The following is a 13,037-nucleotide window of genomic DNA, read 5'->3' as shown; positions in this document are numbered from 1 at the left end:
TGTTAATTAGAGTTGATTATTTAGCAGCTCATGTGGCCGGCTGCTTAGTTACTACCCACAAATTGGTTGCCAAAGCTTCAATACATGCATACATATGTACATACATATAGTATAGGTTTCGCCCATGCAAATTATCATCATATTTATAATTCAATAATAAATATCAATTATATACGAAACGTTTTAAAGTACATATAGCTGAAAACAAGATCTGAATTTATGTATTAGCTCCAAATTTCGCGAAATATGTTGCTAAAATATGAAAAGGAACAACAGTAATAAATCTGTTCATAATCTATTTAATAGAATAATCTCTTTGAGGATGCACATGTATGAATCTTGTTGGCAATCTCGTTTCATTCGAAACCCAATATAGAAAGAGTACTCTTTCTTCTTGAAATAATGAATGCAGTGATGTCTTTTGTGACATCGCTCATTAAATGTAAAACACTGCTGGGTCCAAGCTGGAACTAAATTACATAAAGAAATAATTATCTTCTGTGAAACTTATAATTTTCAAATCACTTCATCTAAAGGGCTTCGATATTTTTCTGTTCAACAAATATATATTATTCAGAACTAAATATAAATAAATACTAAAACAATAACAAAATGTCATAAGTGGGTGAATCAAATTGAGAACAAACTTGGCGTTCCATCCTATGGGAGAAATTTAAAATTAAAATTCTACGAATTACAGAAGCGTCACCAAAATGTCTTTAGTGGATTGAAAAAACATACAGAAAGAAATAGGACAGACAGGCTGACATGGGCTGATCAATTGCATGCATGAGTTGGGTTGTTACTTGAAATGAACAATTTATTAATGTCAACTTTCTGAAACTCACTAAATTTAAATACAAAACTAACTGAATAAATGAAAAAAATACATATGGCTCAAACTAAATAGTTTCGACGTTCTTGTGCTACACCTCAACCACATTGTATTACAACTGAAAAGCATTTCTGTATCACATCTATTTTCAATTTGATCAGAAAAAGGGGCACTTGATTTTGTAGTGTAGTGTCTTATTTTCGTGCTTTGAATCCACTTCATGTTTTTTGTCTCTGTGGATTGTGTCCACGATAGGAATAAGACAATGCCGACGTGCACTGCTTGTTATTCAAAAGTAAATACACTGCTTGTATACACAGCACAGCTTGGGTTAACAGTAGGTTTATATAATAATAAAATAATGCAACGTTTAATTACGTCATCGTTAAAATCAGCTCAGAAATTGAATTAAATAATAATAAAGTTGCATTTCAATATAAATTACATAAATGAGAAGAAAGAAATTATGAAAGTGGAAACAAAGACAATAAATATTTGATTCAGAGCCCACTTGAATTGGAAGATAACATTGATGAAGACAGCTAAAGCATTTTATTCCAATGTTCAATCCAACTGAAATGGTCTCCGGAATACTTGTACTACTCTATTGGAAATTCTATATACAACCACGCAACATCGGAAACATCTAATCTCAGACAGAACTTCAACAAATGGGCCAACCGAGTACGGCAGCTGATTTATTTCAGATTCTGCAGTTTGGAGGCTGGGCAGCAAATCACGAGGCCATGAGGAATTAATGAAACAGAAGACATAAATGCAGCTACCGCTAAGTATTTCTAATTCTACATAATCATATCATCAATGGCAAACAAAAACAGATTTTACGTATCAGAACTTAGTATAACTTTCATATACATAGGGAATATAAAGGAGAGTTCACCTGTGTTATTGCCGGTTGCCAAATTGCAGGTCCTCCTACGCTTTGCAAAGGGCAGCGTATAGATGGCGGAGAACTTAGTGAATCGTTCTACAAAGGTACTCTTCTCTTCAGGCCGTAGAGGTGGCTGTGCTTGCGTAGGCTCGCTCAACTGTCCTTTATGGTCCTTTATATTTGGCGACGGCTTGCGTTGCTTTGGTGAGGGAGTGGCAGAACTGCACAATAAATAGTATCAAAAACGTAAAGAATTTTGAATCATTTTACATAAATTTGCAATGCCACCTACCTGACAGCCTTGTGGTATTGGCAAAAGAAATCGGGTCGCATGCGATGACGACACAGGAAATCTTCACAGAGACGGAGGACATCATCGCTACTACGGCTGCCCCCGCTGCTGTTTCCGCTGCTCTTACTATATCTATTTTCATACCTACTCAGCCCCTGGTGCCGCACACCCGGCCTGTGCAGAAACTTTGGTAAGGACGCACCCATGAAGTCGGGTATATTGTCAAAAAACTCAACGGTGCGCTCATAGTTGCTGCCACTGGCTGTGGAGCTCTTAGAGCGCGGCCGCCTGGGCTTGGCGCCAGCATGCTGGGAGGCACGACTCCTTTGCTCAATCTCCTGCGATGCAGTCAGCTGATGCGGGCCTCTGTCATATTCGGCATAGGTTTGGTCCGGCAGCAACATATCACCATCGTCGTCACGCGCGACCCATTAGGCGGGAAGCACCTGCAAATGTACGGGATTTCGGAAATCAATCCCGGCGTTTTAATTGCTTTTTAATCAAACATTAAATCACGATATAGGTATGTATGTACTTGTATGCTCGCACAGTGTGGCATTACGAATAACTTCTTGGAGGAAATCATTGGTTGTGTTACTCCCATCTTCAAACTATTGAGTTTGTTACTCATATTAAGAATCTGATATATAACATTTTTATTAGCGACAAATAACGCAATAAACGTAGAGTATCTGCAGGAAGTTGGCGCACTTACTCTTACAAATACAAATATTCCTACACATATCTCCACAAATATCCCACTGTGCGTCAGCCAGCGGCTTCCGCCTCTCGACGCGCATAAACCTGTCAGTTTATTGGCGCAAACGATTACCACGATTACCGTGACCATGACGAAGGTGACAGACAGAGACGCTAATGCCTTTTACTACTGCATGCGAAATTGTCTGTCCACATGTTCGCTGGCCTCCGTTCCAGAAATGTGAGACCGACCATGGAGGTGGTGGCGGTGGTGGCACCACCAAGGTGCCGGTCCAGCCCAGCTGCACCAGATAGATGATTTGCCAATCGAAATGAGACACAATATTTATGCCACACTTCTGGAGAGGCTGCCGGTGGTCCTCCAGCTGCACTCGCAGGCTGCCTGTTGGCCTGTTGGCAATTAGCTCAAATGATTGTCATAAAGTGTGGGGTTGTCGGGATGTGCAGATGTGCAGATGTGGTGACCAACCACGGCTGCCACGTTGTCTGCATTTTTCAATGTCAACGCAGCGGGCGGTGTCCCCTTACGCGATTACATAACATGGCCGAGTGCACTCAGTTGGCTCATAGAGCACTCGGCTCCTTTCAGAGGAGCACAAGAATATTTATGCTGTCGCGTTATCTAAGCGTAGTTTTCCACAGCAATAACATCAGTCTAGGAATATCCCTCCTCATTCGTAGACCCAGGCATTCAAGACTACTAAGCGCCGAAAAATTTTAAATTATAGTGCGGTCATATTAGGTTTCAGCGAGATATTTATATTCTCAGTGTTCACCGTCTTTACTCTTTACTTGTGTATAAATGAGCCTTCGCCTATTTTAGATTATCAGCAGCTGCTGAAACCCACAAATTCTGCTTATTAAAAGAATCTTACATCATTCCACGAGAGGCCCACGAGCCCAAAAACGTTATAAAAATATTCCAACTGAAATCCAATGTCCACCCCTGCGAAACCTTCAAAAAGAATTCTTAAGAGATTAGAAATCCAGATTCAGAAACGCAAGTTTAGATTTTTTTTTTTTTTTTTACAAATATTTGTAATTCTAAATGTTCGAGATATTCCTTTCAGAATCAACAAACTAAAATGCATTGAGGGTGAAAGGTTTTTAAGTCAATCGGACAACGCAAAACGCAACGCTTTTGGAATTCAGTGGTTAAATTAAATAAAAAAGAAGATTTAAATCAACTTTCGATTATACCGACGACATCCAAGCACATTATATTTCAATATTACAATTTACAGAACTTTGCGTTAAGCTGGACTCCATATTTGGAATAATTTAACCCAGCACTCTCTTCATAGACCTTTGTTGAAGTATAAATGCCTCAAATGTGAAATTTGTGACTGAGCTAATCTTATCCGAAATTCGTCCGTACTCCTATATTTTGGTGTAACTTTGAACTTTGATTGTTTTAAAAAATTTTATCTTTCTGTTTTGTCGTCACAAGGAAAGTTTTGTCTATCGATCTGTCTATGAATTTATAAAAACCATTACATCCACTTCTTAGCATCTTTGTTAACTTAGATACTCGTATTAATAGGACCCATGATCCATCGCTTTAATAAATTTGGACTACTTGGCTTGAAATTATCTCCCTTTATTTTTTTAGTGTCTAAAATTAAGCTGCAATCTTCATATATCCACTATCGCAAATATAGATGGCTAGGGATTAGGATGTGGCTACATTTCCTAAATAGGATTCCGCTTATTGGTAAGAAATCATTCGATATACATTTCCAGTGTATTGCACCAAGATCCGCTGTTTGTTTTTCTACTAATAAATGGGAAAAGTATAAAATATAAAGTATGTATTAAATGTTCTGAAACATCAGTTTATTGTAGGCTATGACTTGTTGTAATCATATGATATGTTGATATCATATGATCATAGGTATGCTGACTACTCTTTTTTTCCTGAGATATTAACTAGATATACATACATACTTGTATGTATGTACTTGTTGAAAACGAAGTGTAAAGAAAATTCTGATTTATTTTGTAACTCCTTTTTATTTGTATCTATTACAACTGTTACACGCGTTGAAATACAATACTTATAATAATACTTTTGTGTTTTTTTTTTTGAGTTTTTTTTTTGTTGTATTGTGTCCTGCAATAAATATATATAGAAATACAGAAGATTAATCTTAATTCATATAAGATGTGGGAACGACCATAATATGTTTTAGGGTACACATTACTTGTATACATATCACTGTCAGAAATTCCAATACTATCATATTCAACTAAAAATTCATCGTAGAGCATTTAAATTGTTAACTTAGCCCATGCTACCGAATCAAATTTCATACCTCAAATAGGCTATCTATCGCACATGAACAACAATTGCGAACAAGAAAACGAAGAGAATATACTACAATCTAATAAATGTACGAGATTTATCAGGGAGCGGCATCACATAAACGAAATAAACGAAATCTCATAAATATGCAATAGCCAGGAAATGTATCGCCAATTGGTCCTTGCTCTGACTTATGTATTTGCTCTGGCACTGAAGATAAACAGCTTGAACACGTACCTCAGATTACGTCGCTAAGAGGTCATAATCTTCATTTAAAAGCCACAACCATGCATGTGCATCGTGGGGATCACAAGCGATTTGGAAATGCAAAAAAAAAAAAAATAATAAAATAAATAAATAGCGTGGCATTAAATTATTATCAAATTAGTACAAAATACACTTAAAGAAAAACTGAATGAAACTACAAACTCTAGTACATATTTATTTATTAATATTTTAAATGATTGCTGAATTACATAGAAGTATGTACACCTTGGTTGTTTATAGTAATAGCCACATGGCATTAAGCTTGTAAACATATGTATGTACACTAAACGAAAAAACGGGTGTTTCCTACAAATTTCAATTGAGATTATTGTCAATATAACAAGTTTCTACATTTAATTTCGTTTTAATAGACTACAAACTACTAAAACCTAAAAACTACTAACCGTCCCGAACCTTTTCTGGTTCTTTATTCCCGTTACCCAAAGGGAAAAAGGGTATAATGCTCGGGGGCAAGCAAATTATTTTTTTGGTTCTACCTACTGTTGCTGCATTATTTTTGCGCATTTTCTCTCCATCAATATTTCTATTCATCATCTGTCTTTCTTATGTCGATATTTTTTACCGCTATTACAACAAATAGCTTGAAGCTTATTTTACTAGAGGGAAACAACGAGCTAGGACGAATATTAGAAAATAGTTGTATTATTACGTTCAATATGTTAAAATTTAATAACTCATAATTATAAGCGAATTAATTAAATTAATTAGATTGTGAAGATCCTTTAAAGTTTAAACTGTCTGTAAGGAGGACCCAATTCAATAGTCTAAGCACTGGTATTTCATTACAACCACAGTATAATTTATTTAAATAGTTTCTTACACTTTACATTACATCTTTAAACCCAATTTCTCATGCTTTTTTAATATCTTTAAAACAGTTCTTGAACTTTGCAAAACGTCTTTACAAACAGTTTGTTACAATTTTATAATATCTTTTCTGTTCGAACGCAAGAATCTTAGAAAGTACACCTAATTCTGTTTTTACACGGTGGATTCCAGAATGAACCGTGTAAAAAACGACATTGATCATATGCAAAAAGACGTGATTAGTTCCTTATCTCTAAAAAAATATATATGAAATTTTTAATTTTCAAGCCATCTTATATCAAAATCGTGTAAAAGAGAACGTGTAAAAACAGAATTAGGTGTATAAGACCTAGAATTATCATACTTGACATTCACATTCTCCAAAGCATCAATTACATTGATTTGCATCCGATTTTTGTGTCGATAATCTGGTGTGCAATGCAGATTTGCATAAAATGCAGTATGAATCTGAATCCCCACAACAACAGCTACTGGCAGAGAATACATTTTGGAATTTAACATACTTGTACTTTAAAGTTGTGATTTTAAGATATACCTTTTCTTTTCAATTTCGCCGATTTGGGTGCGATAGATATGAACTTTATGAATTTTGTTAGCTTAGTGGCTAGGAGAGTACAGGAAAATGCTGAAACTCGAAATAAAACGCCACCAATCCTCAGAAATAGCTGACAAAGATAAATACTCTTAAATGCATAATAATTACAAAATCTACAATAGAAAGCAACGACGTTCCCAGATTATGCCTTTGTCATTCAAAAAAAGTTTCACTCTCGATATTGGCGTTAAGGTAAACAATTCAATACTGTTTAGTATCGTATTCGCACTTTGTATATTTTTCAATTTCGTAACTACGTTGGGTAAGCCACTAAACGCATTCTCTACTCGATTCTCTACAGAGAAGCTGGCACAGCCATATAGGGGAATCGGGATACGCTTTACAGAAAAGCAAACATTACAATCAATTTTAGCCATCGAACAATTTTCTAGCCTACCACTGATTACATGGCATGACTGGAGTATTAAAGCTCCGCATCCTCGTCATCATTACCATTATCATCATCTTCATTATCATCTTGACCAACAATGCCTCGCTTGCTCTTTTGGCTTGGTACGTAGAAATTACATGATTTAACTTAATTTAATAAAGAGCCAAGGGCACAGCCAAGTTTCTGGCACTCAGCCTTGGACGGCATGTTCGTGGCTTGCTTTTGTGATTTACCGCGATTTTCCTGAGTCCAGCTCTGTCCGGCCCCCTCTGTCCCGCCCCTGTCCTGTGCTGATCCCACGAGCGTTGTACATACAAGTACAAAGTAAAAGGGCACACCACTCCTAATGCGCATGGCATCGATTACCTTGACGTCCATCAACGTGGTGGGCGCGTACACTTGGCAAGTTTTCCCATTTAGTTAGTGTTGTGGCTTGTCTGATTGGGCAGGTCCCCCCAGGATCTTGATTTGCCGCACTGCTGCACTTCTTTTTTACAGTGTAGGCATTTGTGCAGATCAAGAGATTTTGATTAATAGGTGGTTCTTTGTTGCGGTGGTCGCTTATTTTGTTGTTCACTTTTTTGCCAATGGCCTCCGGTTAGACATTGAGAAATATTTTCGCAAATCGACTCGACAGACGGAGCCGTAAAGCTCAATGAATATTGTTTGCCCTGTGCGTTGGAGTTCATCCTATTCCGGTTGTTAGTGATAGCATTCTTCCAGTTTGTGGTATACTACTACTACAAAGAGTCTTTCGGCTTTTAAATGGTCCTTGCTCCCTTTTGTCAACATTAGTAAACAAAACAATCCATAATTACAAATTCCTATGAAATTGTAAAATAAAACTCTAAATTCTAGTTCAAATACCATACTTTTCGAGCATTTTGTTTTGTATTTATAGTTTGTGCACAGCCATTGAATTAATTAATACTTCAGATTATGGTAAGGAAAAAATACAAAATTTGATGTTAACTTCGTAACAAACAAAACAGCCCTAAAAGTATTCCTAGACAGACAATTAATGTGCAGATAAATTACGCACGTTTGCCAACAATATTTACATATGTCGTAAATCTCTTTCAGTAGCTTTTGGTTTCTACTCCGAACGTTGGTTCCTATGGCAGCCATATACTACTTATATGGCATTAAGATAACACATCCCAACTTTTTAGTACACTCACACAAATTTTTGAATCAGGGTTAGGATTGTATTTTTCCGATAATAAAAATAAACTCCATGGTTACATAACAAAATAATAATACCAAACTTTAACTATATTAAATTATACATAAGAAAATAAAGATATGATATGATGTTTTCTTTAAAAAGCACAGGAAGTTTTCCAACTCAATACTCATAATACTTAAAGCACTACTTAAAGCCGCAAATTTTAACAAATAGGCGCAGCTATTAGAATCATAAAAACCGCGAGAATATCGATACGTTTATCATGAGGTTGTGAAGAGCAGGGAAAACAGAAACAGCTTGAAAAAAAAAACAATTTTTTGTCATTATTCTGTCCCTCTCTCTCTCTCTCAGTGTAGGCAGGGATCTCGCAGGGTATGAAGAGATGCCGTTATTTGTGCCTTAATTTAAGCTCTATAGGCTTGGGCAGGGTGACGACGAGTGAATAAATGAATACTGTTGACAAACAGTTTTATATATTTGTCTTTGTAGTGAGAATATTATAGAAGACACCCATAAAACAAAGCAATTAAAGGAAATAGTCTTCCTAGATACCTTGGTCGAGTTCAAAGAGAGAGTAAAACTGCTTTAGTTCCTCGGCAACATTATTATTCTAAGCTTAATACATACATAATCTCAAATAAGTACCTGTTTTCGAGTAATTTAAAATTTTTCCCTGCATTCCTCCGAACTGCTTCCTTTGTTACTGAGTTAACTCGAAAGCGTGCCTGCATAAAATATTTATTCTCACCTTGCTGGAAGGCTCTGGCACTACGGCTTAGATGGGGCAGCTATCTGATTACACAAGTATTTTTTGTGTAACAAGAAAAGCCGCTGCTTTACATATCTACATACATGTACTATACTATACACACATTAAACATTAATAGGAAACGACAACGGAAGCAGCACTTTCAACACCCAACACTGCTGTGCAAATTAATGTGGGAGTTTTTCATTTTGTATGCCATTGAACTGAAACCCTGCGAGCGTGTGAAAACTTTTAATCGGCACTGAATTGGCTTTGGGCCAAACAAGGCGATTGAGGCGTACCATAAATACCTCGGTATCTTTAAGAACATTTCTTATTCGTTGACGCGTGCAGTTCGCCATTTACTGCAATAGACCATTACCAGCAATTGAATGCCAGCACGTGGAAAAATTCTAGTATAGCCATTTATGTTGTATTTGGTCAGGTTGGTAGCGTCAGAAGGCACAATCAAACAATTACGAGTAATGGGCGTAAAATTTCTCATCGCATTTTTCTAACACTGCATTTTAAGTAGAAAACTACGAATAGTGTAAGTATATAGTAAGCTATATTTATTTATACAACATATTAAACTCCCCAGTCGCTACTGGCGTTCTCCATGCTCAGCTGCATACTCATGGATCAACATCAATCCATCTCCATAATCTCAATACAAATAAGTTGGTCCTTGCGAACCGAACTGTGTCTATAACTAAACTCAATTTTTCTTTTCGATTCCAGTGTAAACCTTTATCTGATTGCTGCACGAATTCCCTATTACTTATTGAAATGAAAATGACAATTTCAAGAATACAAATTTTCGATAAGAATGTCTTTGGTAGCTGGGCCTGTCAGTGTCAGTGCAGTGATTGCGGATAACACACGCAAATCCAATCGTAGTATGTGAGGGCATGTAAATGTACTTATATATACTTCTATAGTACATACACACATACATTTGTATGCATATAGTGTGCAATTCCTTATGCTGCACAATGGCCACGCATCCAAATCCATCGCCAAAAGGCACAACTTGTACCGATTGGAATAGATAGTTTGAACATTAAAAGTGGAGAATATTGGATCGGTGTATTGCAATGCGGATACTTAACACGATTTAAGACCTAGATTTTTTTATTTTGTGTACAATTTCTTATATTTTGCGATATTTAACTAATTGTTCTGTATGTAAAAGACTTTAAGTAATTTTGTGGGGGAGCTATGCTTCAATATTGGTTGGTCAATAAAATTGAGACTGCAATCTTTTTAAAAATATGTGAAGCGTTTCTTACGTGATTTCTAAATTCTGTGTGTAATGTATGGCCTAACTTTTCTTTGGATTATGTATATAAGAAAAGTGCGTGCAAATACCTTCGAACATTTCTTCATAAATAAAATAATCATCAAATTAACATTTCTGATTATCAGATAGTACATTTGGTTGATGGAAAACGATTCCGGACCACTGTGCGTTGGAGGGATCGCCGAAATGTCGACAGCACAGCTGCACTCCCACGACAAAATTCAAGATCTCATAATGGTAGGGGGCAGAGGCCAGGCACTGCCCAACAGTTGCATTACGAGTAAGGAAAAAAGAACATTAACTGCGAATCTTCCGAGCGATTGCCAGATCTGACTGTGCTCGCGTCTCCTAGCTGGCCAGGTCCAAATTGCATGCAGGAATTTATTATAAAGTTTTCACCATCACAATTTGTTTGCTCGAAGACTTGCCAGGCAAAATGAAAGAATTTCAATGTGCCAACAATGTTTGGTGTCGCAATCCACCAAGGAGGAGCTTGGCAATTTAAATAACTAAATAAATCTCTTGCAGCAGAACGAATTGGAAACATATCAATTGGTAATTATTTTGATAGTTCTCTCTCATCGTGGACTTGGTTGTCTTTTTGCATGCAAGGAGTGTAGAGGCTTCAAATATATTATAACATTTTTATTGGCATGCGAGTAAGTACTATTTACAGTATATGGCCGCACATTAAACAAAAAAATTAAAATTGAAAAGGCATCAAAACAGAAGTCCAAGGTTATTGCTGAACGATATTGTTGAAGCCGTATTTTAAACATACTATACATAGGTATTAAGCAGTAGAAGAAGAACAATTCTGTTTGAAAAGCTAGTTAAGAAGTCGTGCAGCTGCTAGTATTTAAATATTATAAAAATGATTGTACTATATAAGTGTGTACTTTATGCAACCCCTTTTGGACGGAACTGAAAAACTTCCCTGTCTAAGCTGCATACTCGTATCTGTATACCGTAGCACGAGATCCACCCACAGTTGACATAAATTCCCAAGGCACTCATCAACTACATAGTAAGTATAAGTAAAAAGAGACACTAACAACTAATTAACACTTCCATCAAGCTCCACGCCTACTGCAAGACGAAGCCCTCGACCCACCAGCCCACCAGCCCACCATCCCAACAGTCCGCCAGCCAGTCAACCCCTCCACCAATCCACAAGAGCGACTGAATTAATGAACGAATTAAGGTTTGCGTGACGACATGAAGTGAAGTCGACGTCATCGTCATCGTCATCGTGGACTGCCACCGCGGAGGCGCAACAGTTCCGTCGCGGCCGGCAGTGCCAGCCAGGCAGCAAACAAATGTCGTGCCAAAGAAATGCAATGCCTGCGCCTGGAACTGGAACTGGTTTTCCACTGGGTATGTTAAAAAGAGCGCAAAAAATGGACATAAATGTTTATGATACAGTAAGCGGATGATGCGACCGCAGACGACAACAACGACGATGATGGAAATCCAGCAGCAGCAGCAACAGCAACAGCAACAACAGCAGTAAACAAGCCAAGTGGAACGTGAACGTTATACACTATCCGTTTCTTCTTCTTTTTATGCATTTTTTTACATACATACATATATGTATATGGCAGAGGTAGCGCATTGTGCTCCCGTATCCGCGGAAACAGCTTCAGCAAAGAAAGTGAATTTCTACAGCTGATGGAAATCAAGCATACGAGTAACGGATGTGAATATGAGTTGGAAAAAGTATTGCAGATTTATGCATAACGCATAGGAGAAACTTTAAAATTATTCACTGTATCGAAAGCAGGGGGAAAACATCAGTGGTGTCAGGTGTTCTATTTCCATATGTCTGTGCTAATCCACGAAAAACTGATAGAAGACAAATTTTGCGACTGCTCGCTTAGCGTGAATTTTAACATGAGGTTGAGCCAAACGACCAAACTTCCATGCCGCAAGCCTTGGCGATGAAGAGATTCTTATCACCATGGAAGGCAGTCCATGTAGTGGCGAAGTTATCAGTATGAAATGGTCTGTAATAATATTCAGATTTATAAACAGTTAACCATAACTGAACTAAAGGAATTTCTGGAAATTTAATTTTTTGGTCCAGCGAATGTCCTTAGTAGTTGACGTTAGTTTTTTGAAATTCGCGTTTGATGCAGCGTCCAAATATCTATATATATGTATATATACATACGTCAAAATTCCAAAATTATAAATATGTACACGTATGTAAATATACGCAATTGAAAAATTATAAAAATCGTATTAATTAAGCTGTCTCCGGACGGCTGTAGACCGATTTGTTGCTCAGACATTTTTACATTTCATGTAAAAGCTGAAGAAAGTTTTTGGTATGAAGAGTAAGCTAATTTTAATAAAACTATAAATTTTTATTAAGACATTTTAAAACTGGTTAAAACAAAATTTAGTAATTTTTATACCCTGTACCCATAGTGTAAAAATGGTATATTAGGTTTGTGCAAAGTATGTAACATGCAGAAGGAAGCATCTCCGACCCCATAAAGTATATATATTCTGAATCAGCATGACGAGAGAAATCGATCTAGACATGTCCGTCCGTCCGTCCGTCCGTCTGGATGAATGCAAGGATCTCAGAAACTATAAAAGCTAGAATAACCAAAGTTGGCATCCAGATTCTCCTAGGTCCAAGA

The sequence above is a fragment of the Scaptodrosophila lebanonensis genome, unplaced genomic scaffold, assembly GCF_003285725.1.
Source record: "Scaptodrosophila lebanonensis strain 11010-0011.00,11010-0021.00 unplaced genomic scaffold, SlebRS2 tig00000118-arrow-arrow-pilon, whole genome shotgun sequence".
Taxonomy (NCBI): domain Eukaryota; kingdom Metazoa; phylum Arthropoda; class Insecta; order Diptera; family Drosophilidae; genus Scaptodrosophila; species Scaptodrosophila lebanonensis.
This window is presented reverse-complemented; position numbering follows the sequence as displayed.